The sequence below is a fragment of the Rhinopithecus roxellana genome, chromosome 19, assembly GCF_007565055.1.
Source record: "Rhinopithecus roxellana isolate Shanxi Qingling chromosome 19, ASM756505v1, whole genome shotgun sequence".
NCBI lineage: Eukaryota > Metazoa > Chordata > Mammalia > Primates > Cercopithecidae > Rhinopithecus > Rhinopithecus roxellana.
This window is the reverse complement of record NC_044567.1, coordinates 13516837-13536011: the sequence shown is the minus strand read 5'-3', so window position 1 is coordinate 13536011 and position 19175 is coordinate 13516837. Positions and strand designations below refer to the sequence as shown.

At 47.2% G+C, this 19175-nt stretch overlaps 1 non-coding gene and 1 pseudogene across 2 annotated transcripts; one reads left to right on the top strand and one right to left on the bottom strand.

Moving 5' to 3' along the window:
- Positions 1 to 2616: 2616 nt before the first annotated feature.
- LOC115895003 lies at positions 2617 to 2723 on the top strand. The gene has a single exon (XR_004055214.1). It is a non-coding gene; the product is annotated as a U6 spliceosomal RNA (small nuclear RNA).
- Positions 2724 to 13258: 10535 nt separating this feature from the next.
- On the bottom strand, positions 13259 to 18062 carry LOC104671751 (annotated as a pseudogene). The gene is made up of 4 exons (XR_004055010.1): positions 18030 to 18062; positions 16453 to 16654; positions 15267 to 15580; positions 13259 to 14085 (listed from the first exon to the last, which is right to left on the bottom strand). The product of XR_004055010.1 is annotated as an uncharacterized LOC104671751 (transcript).
- Between the last annotated feature and the right edge of the window lie 1113 nt (positions 18063 to 19175).

The window sequence follows — 19175 nt, the reverse complement described above, 5'->3', positions numbered from 1 at the left end:
ATTTTACTCTTGTTTCCCAGGCTGGAGTGCAATGGAGCGACCTCCACTCACTGCAACCTCTGCCTCCTAGGTTCAAGAGATTTCCCTACCTACCTTAGCCTCTGGAGTAGTTGGGATTACAGGTGCCCATCATCACGCCCAGCTAATTTTTTGTATATTTAGTAGAGACAGAGCTTCACCATGTTGACCAAGCTGGTCTTGAACTCCTGACCTCAGATGATCCAACCACCTCAGCCTCCCAAAGTGCTGGGATTACAGGTGTGAGCCACTGTTCCTGGCCTATTTTATTATTTTTGGCTGGACTAATAATAGTTGGATAGTGGTAGTTCATCGTGACTTTAACTTGTATTTCCCTAATGGTTAGTGGTTAGTGTGCTTATTTGCCATGTCTGGGTCTTCTTTTTTTTTTTTTTTTTTTTTTTTTTTTTTGAGATAGAGTGTCACCCATGTCATCTAGGCTGCAGTGTAATGGCATGATCTCAGCTCACTGCACCCTCCACCTCACGGGTTCAAGTGATCCTCCTCCTTCAGCCTCCTGAGTAGCTGGGATTTCGGGTGCCTGCCACTACGCCCAACAAATTTTTGTATTTTTAGTAGAGATGGGGTTTCACCATGTTGACCAGGTTGGTCTTGAACTCCTGACCTCAGGTGATCCACCGCACTCAGTCTCCCAAAGCGCTGGGATTATGGGCATGAGCCACCATGCCTAGCCTGTATCTTTTTAATAAGTGCCTGTCAAAATGTTTTGCCTATGAAAAAAGTTTTGTTTCCTTATTAAATTGTAGGAATTCTTCATATATTTTAGATACAAGTCCTTTGTCAGATATATGTTTTGCAAATGTTTTTTTCCCAGACTATGGCTTGTCTTTTTATTTTTAATTAATTAATTATTTATTTATTTATTTTTGAGATGGAGTCTCACTCTCTCACCCAGGCTGGAGTGCAGTAGTAGGATCTCATCTCACTGCAACCTCCACCTCCTGCTTTCCATCGATTCTCCTGCCTCAGCCTTCCAAGTAGCTGAGACTACAGGTGTATACCACCACGCCTGGCTGATTTTTGTGTATTTAGTAGAGACAGGGCTTTGACATGTTGGCCAGGATGGTCTCGAATTCCTGACCTCATGTGATCCACCCTCCTCAGCCTCTCAGAGTGCTGGGATTATAGGTGTGAACCATAGTGCCTAGCAAGCTTGTCTTTTTAATTTCTTACCAGTGTCTTTTGAAGAATAAACATTTTAATTTTTTTTTTCTTCAAGAGGGAGTCTCGCTCTATCACTCAGGCTGAAGTTCAGTGGTGTGATCACGGCTCACTGCAGCCTCAACCTCCCTCAGGTGATCCTCCTGCCTCAGCACCCCCAAGTAGCTGGGACTACAGGTGTGCATCACAACACCTGGTTAATTTTTGTTTGTTTGTTTGTTTGTTTTTGAGAAGAAGTTTCACTCTTGTTGCCCAGGCTGGAGTGCAATGGCAAGATCTTGGCTCACTGCAACCTCTACCTCCTGGATTCAAGTGATTCTCCTGTCTCAGCCTCCTGAGTATCTGGGATTACAGGTGCATACCACCACGCCTGGCTAATTTTTGTATTTTTAGTAGAGACGGGGTTTCACCATCTTGGCTAACCTGGTCTCGAACTCCTAACCTCAGGTGATCCACCTACCTTGGCCTTCCAAAGTGCTGGGATTCTAGGTGTGAGCTACTACACCTGGCCCTAAGTTTTGTATTTTTAGTAGTGACAGGATTTCACCACATTTGCCAGGCTGCTCTCGAACTCCTGGGCTCAAGTGATCCTCCCACCTCAGCCTCCCAGAGTGCTGGGATTACAGGCGTGAGCCACCGCATCTACCCCTACTTTGAGATTTAACATTTAAATCTATGATGCATTTCATGTTAATTTTTTTATGTGGTGCAAGTTATGGATTGAGGCTTTTATTATTATTATTATTATTATTATTATTATTATTATTATTATTTGAGACGGAGTCTCGCTCTGTCACCCAGGCTGGAATGCAGTGGTGTGATCTCAGCTCACTGCAACCTCTGCCTCTGGGTTGAAGCAGTTCTCCTACCTAAGCCTCCTGGATAGCTGGGAGTACAGGTATGTGCCACCACACCTGGGAGTACAGGCTAATTTTTTTTTTTTTTTTTTTTTTAGTAGGGATGGGATTTGACCATGTCGGCCAGGCTGGTCTTGAACTCCTGACCTCCTGCCCCGGCTGCCCAAAGTGCTGGGATTACAGGCATGAGCTACCACTCCTGGCCAGAGGTTGATTATTATTTTTTTGCATATGGATGTCCAATTCTTCAAGAGCTCCCTTATTGAAAAGACTGTCCTTTCTCCATTGGATAACTCTGGCTTTTTATCAAATAACAATTGACCACATGTGTGGGTGTATTTCTAGACTTCTTTTTTCTTCATGGATACACCTATGCTTTCACCAATACTACAGTGTTTTCATTACTGTAACTGTATAGAAATCAGATATTCTGAGTCCTTCAAGTTTGTTTCTTTTTGTTTGGTTATTATTTGTCTTTTGCTTTTTCCATGTAAACTTTAGAATCAACTTGGCCATTTCTAAAACAAAATCTTCTTAGATTTTTATTAGGATTGTGTTAGTGCTTGCTTTGGCAGCACATATACTAAAATTCAAACGATATAAAGAAAATTAATGTGGTCCTGTTGCAAGGATGACATACAAATTCCTGAAGGGTTCCAGTTAAAAAGAAAAGGATTATGTTAAATCTGTAGATTAATTTCAGGAGAATTCACATCTTAACAATCAATATTGGGTCTCCTGAGCTATGGAGGCAGTGTATGTCTCTAGTAAATCTTTGTTTCTAATTCTGTTCCAAATGTACATTTTCACCTTTTGAGTTCCTGAGTCTTTGAACACCTTCTGTGAAACAAAATGCCTTCCAGATAGCAAGGAATAAGCAGTGAGGGGCTTGAAAAAGCCAGAAAATGGAAACCTCAGTAGACTCATTTAAATTCTGCAGAGGCACATGACACTGAAGATCAAAAAGGAACAAATCCCTTGAGGAGAATTAGAACATCTGAATCAACTGAGGGGAAAAAATATTTTGAACAGCAACAAAAGATGACCCCAGTATAAGTTTAAAGAGCATCAGCAGACACATGTTATTATGGTGGCTTGGGTTGTGGGGGAGTTTGTTTTGCTGGGTCGAGGGTGGATTTGGGGATTGGAAGGTAGAAGTTTTTTTGTTTGTTTGTTTTGTTTTGAGATCACCGTGTTGCCCAGGCTGGAGTGCAGTGGCGTGATCTCAGCTCGCTGCAACCTCCACTTCCCGGGTTCAAGTGATTCTCCTACCTCATCCTCCCCAGTAGCTGGGATCACAGGCATGCACCACCACGCCCAGCTAATTTTTGTAGTTTTAGTAGAGACAGGATTTCACTATGTTAGCCGGGCTCATCTTGAATTCCTGACCTCAAGTGATCCACCTGACACGGCCTCCCAAAGTACTGAGATTACAGGCATGAGCCACTGTACCCAGCCGGAAGGTAGAAGTATTTTTTATTTTGAGATGGAGTTTTATTCTTGTTGAAAATACACCCCTATAATTCATTATACATAATTCTGCATTGAACCCCGATTCCGTCAGGGAATATGTGTGATCCTGGATAACGCATTCAACCTCCTCGACACTGAATTGTCTTGACTGTAAAATGCTTTAGAGATGTTCCTCACCCTGTTGCATGAAGCACATCTGTGTGTTAAGGCACTTCCTGTAGCATCTGTGACACAGAACAGTGGCAGCTGTGCTCTTCGTTGTCCCTGCACACAGACCCACAGTAGTGTCTTTTGTGTGTGTGTGTGTGTGTTTTAATATAAAAGGCTTTGAAAATGTCCCACTGCTTCCTTAGTAACTGACTGTCGGGCATCCTTCAATAGTAGAATTCTGGAAAATGTCTTAAAAGACACAAAATTCTGGCAATGGGCACATTCTCCCATCCCGCCTTGCTCTTCTGGATGGATCCATTCTCTCCCACAGTGTAGTCATTTTCTTCCACTCCACCGTAGAAATTGTTCTTCTAGTGGCAAGAGTGACATGAATGATACGTGGAAATTTCTTTCCAAGCCTGCTTGGAGAAGCTTCCTCTGCCTGCTTCTGTTTGGCCACCTCCTGCCAGTGTAAGAGCAGAGGGCCTCCAGGGGTGCTCTGTCACCCCCAACAGCATAGACCTCATTGCAGTCACTCTGGAAGTTTCCCTCTAAAGGAAGCTTATGCAGGAAACATCATGCACTGAGCAGCATGGGGACAGGGGCTGAACAGCTGGGCAGGGCTCACACTCCTGACACCCAGACTCCAGGATACTTCTCTGTCCCCACCCAGAGCAGATCCCTGCCCTAGAAGTTCTCTCTCTCACTTCCAGCATATGCTGCATGGATCCCTGGAATTCTATGTGGCAAGCTAGGGAAGAGGGAGAGCTGAAAGGAGGATATAATTACCCTTTCTAAAGAGGTCAATCCAGTACCACCCTGTGCTCCTGGGCAAGCTCTCCAGGCTGAGGGAATAGGAGCAGGCGCTATGTTGGGTGAAGGTGGAAGTGAGGGACCTCCCAGGAGACATAGAATGTTCCACTAGAGACACCTTGTACCCTTCCAGGATTAGACCTTGAGACCTGGAGATCCACAGGCAATTAGTATTCAAGGTTAAAAGCCCAGTGACAGAAATAAGAAGGCCCACTGTGTCATTCACAAAGCACTTCCAAACCCATCACCACAGGTGACCCTCCCAACAACCCTGTGAGATCTGCAGGGCAGGGGTTCCTACAAAGGAGGAGTAAGGAATGTCAGGATTTTAACACCTTCTCCAAGTCAGGATCAGGAAATACTGTCCCAGCACTGACCTATATTTCCTGTGCTTCCTCCCACACCACAGCTTAGGGTGACTGCCAGCTTGTGGGCAAAGACCCTCACTTTCCAATCCCCACGAGGGGCTGTGCAGTGGGAGGATGAGGCACTCTCCTCTGTCTCCTCCAAGATCCTGTTTTCTGAGGAAGGTCACTCTGGAAACTGTCAGCCTCTGCAGATGGGGACCTGGACCTTGTGGAAAGACGATGTGAAGGTCACACCTGGCAGGTACCAGCACTGGAGAGCAAACCTCACCTTTAAAAACTCATACTTTTTATTTTAAATTTATTTTTATTTTTAATTCCTATGGGTACGTAGTAGGTGTATACATTTATGGGGTACATGAGGTATTTTGACACAAGCATGCAATGTGTAATAATCACATCGGGGTAAATGGGGCATTCATCACCTCAAGCAGGGGAAATGCCAGATGCTTATAAAACCATCAGATCTCATGAGAACACACTATCATGAGAATAGCATGGGGGAAACTGCCCCATGATTCAGTTGCCTCTCACTGGGTCCCTCCCATGACACATGAGGATTATGGAAATTACAGTTCAAGATGAGATTTGGGTGGTGACACAGCCAAACCATATCACCTTGTAAAATGAACATTGTGAAAACAGCAGTGGGCCTGACTCCTGGTATCTGCCGTGGGATGCCCCTTCTTGGGGTGGGCCTGGCTTCTGTGCCATGCAGAAGCCTCCCTGTGCTTCCTGTGGGCTGGGAGTGAGCCAGGTCCTTCTAGGGGAGCTGGGAACTGTGGGACAGGAGGGTTCCTGGACTGGGGTCTCCCTGTGCCTCCTTACCCCATCAACGAAACCAGAGGAGCCAACTCAGCAAACCTCTTTCCTGGTCCTGAAGGGAGGAGCATAGGTGCTCCCTGAGCTGCCCTGGGGCAGAATACTGGGCAGTGGCCAGTGCTTCCCCAACATCTCCCCCATGCACAGATGCCTGGTGTACACACTTCCCTTAACCCTGCTCAGCTGGAGCTCAGCCCCTGTCCCAGGACCTCTGCCTCCTCCTCCAGGGCAGAAAAAGAAAACCCAACTCCAAACCCATGGAGAGTCCCCATCTTGACTGAGGCCCTGGCTGGGACTGAGCCTCTTGTCAGCCCCTTGAGGAGCTCCATCTTCCCCTGTTTCCCTGCCCCATGGGACCCAGGGCCTCTGGGAAAGAGGTGAGGGTGTCATCCACTCAGCAGGTGCCGCATGATCTTTGGGAAGGATTTGTGTAATGCCTGCTCCTGATGGGATAGGAGCCTCCAGACCTGGGCAGTATTGGGGCTGTAGAATACTGAGACGCCCCCGACCCATCATGCTTCAGAGCCCACTCCCAAGATGTGGAGCCACCAGCTGGAAGGACTGGGCAGTGGCAGGGGACCCCGGACCCTGAGGCCTTCCTCCCTTCCATCAGGCGACCCTACCATGTGGCCTCAGCTCTAGGGAGGTGGGCCCTAGCTGGAGGCACTGCACAGCAGCATCCTGGGTAGAGGTGCCAGGAGGAGAGGCCTGCCTTCGAGGCTGTGAGGCAGGGCAGAGGCAGGCAGTGGCCAGTGGAGGGAACGGGGTGGGTGCTAGGGGCTACATGACCATCTTCTGGACTTGGGGTGGGGCTGGGGGACATGGGATGGGCAGCCACTGCCATCTCAACTTCATTGGCACATGTGTGGGCTGGAAGGGCAGCTGGGTGTGTGGCCAGCTGGAAGGTAGGAGGACTCTTGGGGAAGTGACAGTCACCTGTACGAAGTCAGGGCTGGAGGCCTATGGCTCTGGGACACACAGGGTGGCCAGAGGGAGGCCTCAGTGCCCTCTGCTGTTGGGGATGAAACGCGTCTGCCTTGAAGTGAAAGGGTCCCTGTTCAACTCTGGGCTCCTGTGGACCCTCAGCAGGGATGTCCTGAAGGTTTCTAACAAGCTGGGATGCAAGGAAGGTCCCTTGCCTGGAAGTCAGGATCGCCCAGCCAGGATGGTTGTCGCATGGCCTGACTGTGTGAGGCCCTGGGGGCAGCTGACCACCTACCCTGCAGGGAGTGCCTCTCCTCGGCCAGCAGCTGATCCAGTGCCCAGAAAGTGTCTTCATCCAGCAGATATAGGAGGAGGATGACAGTTAGGCAGCTCATGTCCCTGTGGTAGCCCACCTCCTGCAAGAGCCAGAATCACCATGGAAGGATGTCACCTGAGAGGGCTGAGGTCTTCTGGGAGGCTCATGTCACTGGAGAGGACAGACGTCATCCGGGAGACTGCCTTCAGGCCTTAGGGGATTTAGGGTGCAGACTCTGCACTCCTCCCCGACCCTGGGCATGAGGACCAAGCAAGTCACACACAATTCAGTTGACAAGGGGCCTGGAGGGAGTTCTGCAGTGAGTGTCCAAACCCACATGGCCCGAAGGGGCACAGGAAAGGATCATTCATGCCTACTCTCCTGGGCCAGGCTGGGAAGGCCACTGTGACAGGCCTGGGGCAGCACCTGTGAACTGCACCTGCCACGAGGGCAGGCGGTGGGCCACCGATCTCCACACAATAGGTCCTGCGATGGCCAGGGGCTACCTGCCAGGCACAGGGAGGGTGGCTGGGTCCAGACCCCATGTGGGCAGCCAATGGAGTCAGCTCAGCGGCTCTCCCTGCCTGGAATGGTCTGGGAAGTGGGGGCCGAGCAGGAGCAGCTACCTGGGTGACCCCCTCCCTGTCTACTGTGCTCCTACGGGGTTAAGGCAAAGGGGAAATTGGATCCCTGCCAGGTTGCCAATATAAAGGCTTCCTCAGCATGCAAACTCATTTCATGACAACAGCCTGGCCCCATCAGGTACCTCAGCAATTTGTCAAACATGTATCCTGCAAGGACTATCCTGTGTGCAACGCTGCCAAGCTCCTGGTTTGGCTCATCACCAGGAGGGGAAGGTCATTTCTTCTTCTGAGACATGGTGGTTGAGTCCAGGTGACATCAACAGTCTGGGCCCTGACCCCTTTCCATCTCAGTGTGACCCCTTGAGACACTAGCTTCCCTTCCTTGCTTGGGTGTCCACGCCAGCAGTTCTACCTACTACGTTATTACAGCCAGATCAGGATAAACTTCCTCTCTGGAATAAATGCAATGACCACTGTTCTTTGAGGATTATTTATCTTAAATTATTGTTTTAATTAGAAATTTATCCAACTTATATTAGCCAAATGTCCTTCCAATGTAACCAAATTTCTTTTAAGTGAAAGTTAAGTATTTACCTTCTGTTATCAAGAATTCTATGAATACAAAATGTTTATATTTTTCAACTATAGAAGAAATTGAAAATGTCTACATGCTACTAATCTGAAAATACAGGCTCTGGGTTTATATGGTGTTAACCTTTCTTCCAGATTTTAAGGACTAGGTATTTAAATGCCATGCACTTTGTTTTAAAATGTATAAAATATTTTAAGCTTTTGACCTCAAAATGTACAGTAGCGTAGCTACTCTGTAATGAATAAACCACAGAATCAAAACAAAGGATTCTACAGACCAGTCTAACCAACAATACAATTATAAACTTGTGGTTCAAGTATCAAAAACCAATTTCAATGACAAATACAGGGTATGAAAACCCCGCAAAGGTCAAGTAGGATATATTATACTTGAATGAAATTATGAGTTGACAGTAGGAAATCTATGTTTAATCAAACAAATTAAATAATGTTTGTGAGGAAATTATACTGCTAATGTTTTATTATTTGGCAAGCTATTCAATGGAACACAAAGATATTCTTAATGAAGTTGAAAATATATTTTAAAATGTTATTGAAGTGGATTAAAAAACAATGAGGACATGAATAACTTTAAAAAGTATTCAGGGATAAAGAGAGAAAAATTAATTTAGATTTTATACGTATATAAAATATATTTTAAAAATTGTGTTTTTCGGTTGCTCGAATAAAAGGAGCAGATATTTACATTTCATGCCTTTCGTTTTAAAGTTTAGGAAATGCTTACAGCTTTCCACACTGACATTTATACTAACACAGCTAAACTAATCAAGTGATAACAAATCAAAACAAACAGAATTCTCTTGACCAATCTGTTTTCTTGATTTTTAAAAGTAAATGTACTCTCAAAGAAACAAAGCTGTTATTCATGGATTCTGTTATTTGAAAATACTGATCATTTACCTTACACCAAGTGATCTCCAGCTCATGGAAAAATATATACAGTTGCCCAGCTTCATTAAGCTTAAACTGTTATGAAGAAGAAAAGAAGCAATGGAGTAGGGACATTAAAGCAGGAGTGTGGAGATATGGCTGAGACTTCTACGTGCATGCTGTGGTCGCTGTGTGGAGACTGGATTGAAAAAAGGGCAATGACAGAAGCTTAAATTAGTATCAAATATGGCGATCCTATAATTTTAAGGGTCCTTGAAATAAGAATGTATAATAGTTCTCATTATTTCCCCCAAGAAATCTCTGCAGTAGTCTTGGCCTTGTGAGGGAAGCACGATAGTTACCAAGTGGTGGGGGTGGGAAGGTGAATTTGGAAACAACATCTGGAATTACTACACTTTAAAGGTAAAGCTTGCAGGAATCCATACACATCAGATCTGAAAATAAGTGTGTGTGTCTGTGTGTGTTTGTGTGTGTGTGAAACAGGGAGAGAGAGCAAGAGTGACAGTGAGCAAGAGTGAGGAGAGGGGGGAGAGAATCAGATACAGAAAGAGAGTGACAGAGCTACAGAGACAGGGAGAATTAAAAGGGGACACCAAGTATATTGAGCAGAGAAACTATAAAATGGGAATTGCCATTAAACAGAATGGGTAAGAGCAAGTTTGGGGAGTACCAGCAGCTCCATATAGACATATTAATTTTGAGATTCCTAACTGACATTCAAGTGGATAAGTCAGGGAGTGTTGGGTGTAGTGTCCAGAGTTTAGGTGTAATATGAAATATCAGGAAATTAGTGACACAAAAATTAGTGAGAAAGCAAAGATAAGAAAGATAAGAAGTCAAAGTCCTGAACCTAATGGTTCTCTAACATTTAAAAAATAGTAAAGATGAAACCTGCACAAAAGGACTAGGGGTAATTATCAAAAATGTGGTGGGGGAAAGTAGGTTAAGTGTTCTGGAATTCTATCAAGAAAAGTTTCACGAAGAGGAGGTGGAGATTAACTGTGTGCAATGCTGCTGATACATAAATTAAGACAAAGGCCGAGGAGTTACGGTTCAATCTATAATTTAACAATATGGATAGCACTTATGTTTTGATATGAGCAGCTTCGTTGGAGTGAGTAGGTGGAAAACCATATTGGAGTGGTGGCTGAAATGAATGTCTGATCTCTGGATTCTTAAGGAAAAGTTTTATTGGACTGCAGAGGCATAAATTGGATTAGTTTTAATTCTGAAGTCAGGATGTACTTGGTAAACATGTGCCCATCAATGCCTCCTCACATTTTTTTAAGCTAGGTATTCTGTTATCTTTTAATAATATAACAATTACCTGCAAAACCTACACCCATTTTGCAGCAAACCACCATGACACGTATACCTATGTAACAAACCTGCACGTTCTACACATTTATCCCAGAACTTAAAGTGTATATTTTTAAAAAAAGAGAAAAATGAAAAGAAAATCCAGCCAAGTGCAGTGGCTCATGACTGTAATCCCAGCACTTTGGGAGGCTGAGATGGATGGACCATCTGAGGTCAGGAGTTTGAGAACAACCTGGCCAACATGGTGAAACCCCGTCTTTACTAAAATTATGAAAATTAGCTGGGTGTGGTGGGGGCCACCTGTAGTCCCAGCTGCTTGAGAGGCCAAGGCAGGAGAATCACTTGAACCTGGAAGGCAGACACTGCAGTAAGCCAAGATCACAACACAGCACTATAGCCTGGGTGACAGGGTGAGACTGTCTCAAAAAATGAAAACAAAAACAAAAAAAAACACCCATTTAATTGACAAACTTTACGAAGACTGCTAGTGGAGGTTGTTGGAGAGGATGTTGTTCCACATAATATCTTATGAGTTGCCGATGGGCAAGTAAGATGGTAAAATGTCTCTGAAAAACTGACCATACCTGCTCTACTGAAATATTCAGATACCAAACACCCAGAAATTCCATCTTGTCATTTATTTCCACAAGAAAAAACAAGAGACCTGTATTAAAATATCCATTTCTATTAAAAATAATCACACTAGGTTTCCTGAAGTTTTTTATTAGTAACTCTTGTTTGCAGTAGTACAACCTGTGTGTGTGTGTGTGTGTGTGTGTGTGTGTGTGTGTATGTATGTATGTGTGTGTGTATATATGACAGAGTTTCACTCTTGTTGCCCAGGCTGGAGTGCAATGGTGCGATCTCGGCTTACTGCCACCTCCACCTCCTGGTTTCAAGCGATTGTCCTGCCTCTGCCTCCAGAGTAGCTGGGGTTACAGGCATGTGTCACCACCCTTGGCTAATTTTGTATTTTTAGTAGAGATGGGGTTTCACCATATTCGTCAGGTTAGTCTCGAACTCCTGACCTCAGGTAATCCACCTGTCTCAGCCTCCCAAAGTGCTGGGGTGACAGGTGTTAGCCACTGTGCCTGGTCTATTTTGTATTTTTTAACCTACCACACTCTAAGAACAAATATTATATTTCAATTTGTACATTCAGTGCCTAGAACAAAACCAGAATTTTGTAGATTTCAAAGAATTATTTGTTGTATAAATGATGAATAACTTAAATAAGTTATTATTTATAACATCTATATACAAACAGTATATTACCTCAAAATACAGTGATAACATTTGTTGTGTATAAAATGATTTCAATCTCAGTTAAAAAATGTTTTTTGCATGAGTTATTGTCATATGTAGATACTCACATTGTTTTATTTATGCAAAAATATTTGTAACTACTATGCACATTTTTGATACTTAAGCCTTTTGGTCTTGCTGCCATAGCGAATACTGTGCCTCTTAAGAACATGAACCTATTTATTTCATTTTTAAGCAGATTTCTTAATGAAATACATACCGTGCTATTTTGTTTAACACATAAGCAGACACCCTGTCAGAAGCGAAGAGCCATCCACTCCACCATTACCACCCATCCCTCTGCTAGTGTGGCTGCTGAAGATGTTCCCTATGGCAGAGGACTTTCTGTTCAACCTAAGCACCTTGTATCCTTTACTTTCAATTGGGTATGAGATAAAACAATTCAGCAGCAATAAAAGTCTTGCCAATGCACCACAGTGTATCAGTCTCTCTTGTGAGGTATCACCTGGAGTTCTGGATAAGTAAGAATTATCCAAAATTCTTATGATAAATACAGATAAATTGGCACAACTCAAGATTTAAGAAATAAAAATTTCCAAGAGAAGAAACCCAGGAATATGCATTGAAAATGTCTCCCTCAGGTGATTCTGATGTGCTATGTGGTCTGAGTTTAAAATCCAAAGAAAGTTACCTTCCCTGACCTGCAGTTGGCCCTTATGACCAGATGTCCCTCTTCCCCTTTCTCATTGTGCTCACTCTCCTTCTGCGCCTTTGTTCTATTCTCCCTCCACTTCTCATCCAGATGCCAAGCCTTCTTCCATTAATTGTCCTAAAACTCCAAATGGTCAGTTGCATCTAAACTTCCGTCTGTCCCATGGACAATGCAGAATTTAAGCTTGGACCAAGCTGAATCAAGAGCTGCAATTAAAGATTTCCCTAAGCCCAGAGGGGACCAGCAAATACTTATAGAAGATTTTGGATTTCCTCTGAGTGCACCAGGTTCTGGGTAACCTGATGCTATAAACAAAATGTTATTGTCCCCCTCAAGTTCAAGTGTTGAAATCTAATTCCCCATGTGTTATATGATATTTGGAGGTAGGGCCTTGGGGGATGATTAGATCATGAAGGCAGGGACCACAGGAGTGGGAATAGTAGCCCCTATCAAAGGCACCATAGAGCTCCCACATCCCTTCTGTCATGTGAGGACATGGTAGAAACATGGCTGTCTATGAACCAGAATCAAGCCCACACCAGACTGGAATCTGCTGACCACTTCATCTTCAGAACTGAGAGAAATAAATTTGTTTATAAGCTTCCTCATCTATGGCATTTGGGTGTAACCCCACATTAGCTAGAAACACCAACATATCAACTTGTACACCAAATTTTGGAAACTGATGCTAAAACTATGATGGCAAAAGGTGATTGATCTGCCTAAGAAATGAACCTACTTGATCCCTCTTTCCAAAAAGCTGGAAGGAGAGTCAACACAAGCAAAAGTAGGTCAAAGTCTTCTAAAAGCCATACCTGAAGGGTTTTCAATATCGCTTGATCAGATGGTAATTTAATCACACAAAGAACCACAACAAAACCCACAAGTAGCAGAGGTTTTCAACATCGCCTCAAAAACACCATCTACAGTATTAGGGAATGAAAGAAGTCATGGAAGTTTCAAAAAGTCAAACTTTATTTCAGTGTTATTGTAGAAACTCAAACTTCATAGTTGCGCTGTGGATAAATCCTTGGGCAGGTGGAGGCATGGAGATTCTGGGGTGTAGCTGCTGAGTTTAAAAGCTTCCTTTGGAGAGGCTCCCTGGCCTCCTCACCCCCTGTCCTCCTGTCAAGAAGAGCCCATCCTGGGCAGCACATTATAGGCAAACGACCCAGATGCCCAGCTGAGGGCAAACCTCCATGCCTGGAGGAGGAGGCCACCTCTGGGAACAGGAGGACCTGCTGGAACCCCTGCTCACAGGCTCCTTTTCCTGCTCTCCAGCGCCTCCTGCAGGCAGGCAAACACCCCCAGCAGCAGTAGCAGCAGGCTCTTCAGCAGCTGGGCTGCTGCTCTGCTGAATGAGAGAAGTCCCTGTCCAGGGAAGCAGAGGAGCCCAGGTTGCACACCCTGGTCTCTGACTCCATGGTTTCCACTGTGTCCAGGACTGGGGGCAGTGCAGGAGCTGTTGGCTGGGGCTGTGCTGGTCACACCTTCTCTGTCACCTCTAGCTCCAGCCACACTTTCAGCTCAAGAGCTGAGGCTGGTGGATCTACAGCAGGTGCCATGAAGTCAGGCAGCTCCTCACTGGGGTGGTTCTGGGCAGTCCCATGGCAGGGGCAGGAGGGCTCTGGAGCTGCCTCTAGCTCCAGCACTGTCCCTGGAGGGGCCCTTTCCCTGGTGCTGGCACTGGCTCAACAGCTGGCACTGGAAATAGCTGTATTTCTGCACCTGAAGCAGGAGCTGAGAAAGGGGAAAGGTCATCAATATCACTCACTTTCCACTGGAATTTCCAAACACGAAAACAACCTCACTGAATTTAAAGGAATTTCAGCCTGAAAACATCAACCCTGGAAAGCCTTCCAGACTGCAGGTGACTTTGCCATGTGCCTGTGTCTCGATGAGCTCCAGTGGCTCCAGCTGGACAAGGACAATGTGCAGATGTGGCACTGGTGGGATCACTGGTGAGGCCTGGCCTGACAGCTCCATCTGGGGCCTTGGTGTCCATCTGGGACCTGCTGTCTACCTGGTGACTCCTGTCCTGTGGTAGGTACTTGGGGGGGGGGCCTTGTGCCACATGGCCAGAGGCATCTGGGGTGAGAGATGAACATACATGGACATCATCATAAAAGAAAGGCTCTCACTCCCGCCATTCCTGAAGCCGCAGCCTTGAGATGTGGAGATGCAGCACGAGGACATCTTGTTCTCTTGAGAGTCTCCCACCAAGTGAGCTGGCTACGGGGCTGACCCTAGGATGTGGGTGCCTGGTTACCAGGAATCTTCTTCTTCTTCTTTTTTTTTTGTTTTAGATAGAGTCTCATTCTGTTGCCCAGGCTGGAGTGCAGTGGCATGATCTTGGCTCACTGCAACCTCTGCCTCCTGGGTTCAATTAATTCTCCTGCCTCAGTCTCCTGAGTAGCTGGGATTACAAGCACGAGGCGTGTACCACCACACCCGGCTAGTTACTTTTTTATTTTTTTATTTTTAGTAGAGATGGGGTTTTACCATGTTGGTCAGGCTGGTCTGGAACTCCTGACCTCATGATCTGCCCACCTCGGCCTCCCAAAGTGCTGGGATTACAGGTGTGAGCCACCGTGCCTGGCCTGGTTACCAGAATTCTAAGTTCCATTAGTTTCTGTCGCCAAGGAAGTGAGGTTGCTTCTTTAAGGTTCCATCCCCTCAGCCTCCTCCTTCCAGAAGACCTACTCAGGACCCCACTGGGCTGCTGACTGCTCACCCTCCCCACAGGTCAACTCCTTACCTGTACACAGTTATGTTTCCCCAGGGCCTCTTGGACACCTGTGCCTGATGTTCACCAGGGGCCTAGGAATCCACTTGGTGCCTGAGATCCTACATGTGCCTAATGTCACCCTGCAGACTGGGTAGCCACCTGGGGACCAGGTATCAACCTAGGGACTGTGGTTGACCTGCGGGCTGATGTCCACCTGGGGACTGGGTATTTACCTGGGGCCTGATGTGCACGTGGGGCCGAATGTTCCCCTCAGGGTGAATTCCACCTTGGGTCTGTATGTTCACCTGGGTCCTTAGATCTATGTCCCACTGGGGCCTTATATTCACCAGGGACTTGTATCTAGCTGTGGCCTGATGACCTACTGCATCGTGTTGTTCACCTAAGGCCTGGTGTCTTCCTGGGGCCTGGTGATCACCTGGGAGCTGGATATCAACCTGGGGCCTGGGTGTCCACTTAAGGCCTGATATGTGCCTGGGGCCTGATTGTCCACCTGCAGACTGGGTGTCCACTTTGGGTCTGATGTCCACTTGAAGTTAGGTATCTCCCTAAGGCATAGTGTCTACCTGTGGCCTGATGTCCACATGAGTCTGGGGTTCAGCTGAGGCCTGCTGTACATCTGAGGCCTGATGTCTACCTGGTGACTGCCATCTTATTGAGGCCTGATGTCCACCTGGGAATGGTCTATCCATGGAAACGGTTATGCCCACCTGGGGCTGGATGTCTCCCAGGGGCTAGAAGTCCACCTGTGACCCCGTGTCCACCTAGGGCCTGATGTCCACCTGGGGCACAGTGTTCACCTGAGAGCCGGGTATTTACATAGGGCCTGATGTTCAGCTGTTGCCTAGATGCCCACCGGGGGCCTTGTGTTAACCTGGGGACTGGTATCCAGCTGGGTCCTAATGACCACATGGGTTGAATTATTCACCTAGAGTTTGGTGTTCACTTAGGGCTTGAGTGTCAGCCTTGAACCTGGTGTCCACCTGGGACTTGGGTATCAAACTAGGGGTTGGTGTCCAGTTGAGACATCATGTGCACCTGGGGTCTGAGTTCGCATGAGGCCAAATGACCAATGGGGGCCTGAATGTCAACCTGGTGTCTGAAATTCACTGGGAACCTGGGTATCCACCTGGGGCCTGATGTTCATCTGGGACTAGGTGTCAATATGTGGCCTGATATAAACCTCTAGTTCAGTGTCCACCTTGGGCCTAATGTCCACTGGGGGACTGATGTTCACCTTTGACCTGATATCCACCTGGAAACTGTGTATTCACTCATGGCCTGATGGTCACCTGGGGTTGAATGTCCAACTGTGGTCAGATGTGCACCTGGAACCTGGGCATCCACCTGGGGCCTGATGTTCAGCTGGAGCCTGGAGTTCACCTGAGGCATGAGGTCTACCTGAAGCTTGATGTTCTTCTGGGTGCTGGATGTTCACCTGGGGCCTGATATCCATCTGGGGCCCAAGGACACTTCTCAGGCCTGATGACCACAAGTTGGCCTTGTATTCATCTGGTGCCTTGGTATTAATCTGTAGCCTAATGTACTCCTGGGTTCTAGTGTCTTCTTGGGACCTGATGTCTACCAGGATCCTGGTATCCACCTGGGGCCAGGTATCCACCTAGGGCCTGATATTCACCTGAGGACTAGGAATCCACTTGATAACTGGTGCCCATCTGGGTCCTGATGTTAACCTTGGGACTGGGGAACCACCTGAAGCTTGATGTCCACTTAGGGCATAAGTCTCTATCTGGGGTCTTGTGTTCATGCGGGGCCTGATGTCAACCTTGAGCCTAGGTATTCACCAGGGAACTAGTGTCCAGCTGTTCACTTGGGGCCTGGTATCAACTTGAAGCAAGGTTGTCAACCTAGGACCTGATGTCCAGTCCAGTGTCCACCTTGGGCCTGTTTCCTATCTGGGGCCTGTGTGTCCACATAGACCCTGGTGTCATTTTGGGGCCTAGGTATTTACCTGGGGCCTGGATATTCATTGGTACATCATGTCTACTGGGGTCCTTGTGTCAATCTGAGCTCCGATATCCACCTAGGGATTAGGTATCTACCTAAGGCCTGGTGTTTACATGGGGCCTGTAACACCAGATTCCAGATGAACTCAGATGTACACCTAAGGCCTGATGTCCACCTGAGTTCTGTGTGTTCACGTAGGGCCTGCTGTCATCTTGGGACCTAAGTATTTACCTAGGGCCTGAGTATCTACCTGGGGCCTGACTTCCAAATAGTTCTTGTGTCAACATGGGGCCTGATGTCCACTTTGGGCCTAGGTAACCTCCTGATGACTAATGTCCACATGGTTCCTGAGGACAACCTGAGACCTGGTATTGATTTAGAGCCTAGTATCCACCTCGGGTCCAGGTGTCCACCTGAGACCTGATGTTCACCTGGAGTGTTGGAATTCACCTGGGGCCTGGTGTCCACCTTGCGTGTGTGTATCCAACTGAGTGCTGGTGTTCACCTGGAGTCCAGTGTATACCTGGGGCTTGATGTACACATGGGTCCTGGGCATCCACCTAGGACCTGATGTTCAGATAAGGGCTGGAGTTCTCCTGGCCTGGTGTCCACATGGAGCCTGGGTGTACACCTGGATCCTGAAATCCAACATGGATGGGCCCAATGTACACCTGGGCCCCAGTAGTCATCAGATACTAGGAAACTCTCAAGCCCCAGGTGCACATAAAGCTCCAAGTGGCCATCTAGGCCATAGGGTGATATGCAGGGTCCAGGTGGACACTGAGTACAAGATGAACACCAGGCCCCAGGTGAACACCAAGCCTCAGGTGTCTACCTAGTCCTCAAGTGGACACCAGGCACTAGATTGACACACAGGTACCAGGTGGATATCAGGCCCCAGGTGAGCACCAGGCCCCAGGTAGTTGGGTTACATATACCATAGGTGGCCATCAGGTCCCAGGTCTATATCCACTCCCCAGCTGAACATCAGGATCCAGGTGGATACCCACGTCAGAAGTGAACACCAGGTTCCAAATGAACATCGGGCTCCAAGTGAACACACAGGCCCCAGTTCAATACCAGCCTCAGGTAGATATCAGGAACCAGGTGGACTCCAGGCCTAATGTGCATGCCTAGTCTCTTGGAATACATCATGTTCAAGGTGGACACCCAGACTCCAGGTAGACATCTGGTGCCAGGTGGACATCTGGCTGCAGGTGGGCGTCAGGCCCCAGGTGGATACCCAGTCTACAGGTGTAAATCAGGCCCCAGTATTTCATCAGGCCCCAGTTAAACACTTGACTAAAGGTGTACATCAAGACCCAGCTTGACACTCAGGCTTCAGGGGCACACTGGGCCCAAAGTGTATACCCATGCCCAGGTGGACATCAGGCCCAAGGTGTACACCAGACCCCAAGTGGACATCAGGTTCCAGGTTGACACCAGTCTCTAGGTAGATCCTTAAGCCCCAATTGGTCATCAAGCCCAAGATGGATACCTTGACCCCAGGGGGTCACCAGGTCGCAGGCAGGCCCCAGATGGACACCAGGCCCTAGGGTAACACAAGGTCTGGGAGGGTTTCAGCCCCCATGTGGACTTTAGTCATAAGGAGCTTACCTAGGCCCTAAGTGGACATCTGGCCCCAGGTTGACACAATGAACCAGGTAGAAGTCAGGCTCTAAGTAGAAACCCAGGCCCTAGGTAAATACTTCAGTCCCAAGCCAACATCAGGCCTTATGTGGACACCCAGACTCCAGGCAGACATCAGGCCCCAGGTGAACACTCAACTCAAGGTGGTCATCAGGCCCCAGGTTGACACATCAGCCTCAGGTAGACAACAGGCATACGTGAACTTCAGGCTCCAGATGAACATCGGGCTCCAGGAAGAAATCTGTGCCCCAATTAAACACCAAGTCTTAGGTAGACATCAGGCCTCAAATGGATACCAAGGCCCCAGATGGATATAAGGCCTCAGAGAAACACCAGGCCCCAGGTAGATATTAGACACCAGGTGGACACTCAGGCCACAAGTGAACATCTGTCCCCAGGTGGACATCCATCCCAAGGTGGACATCAGGCCAGAGATGTACACCCAGGCCCCAGGAGAACTACAGGCCCCTGGAGGACACTCAAGCACCAGGAGGACAGCCAGTCCC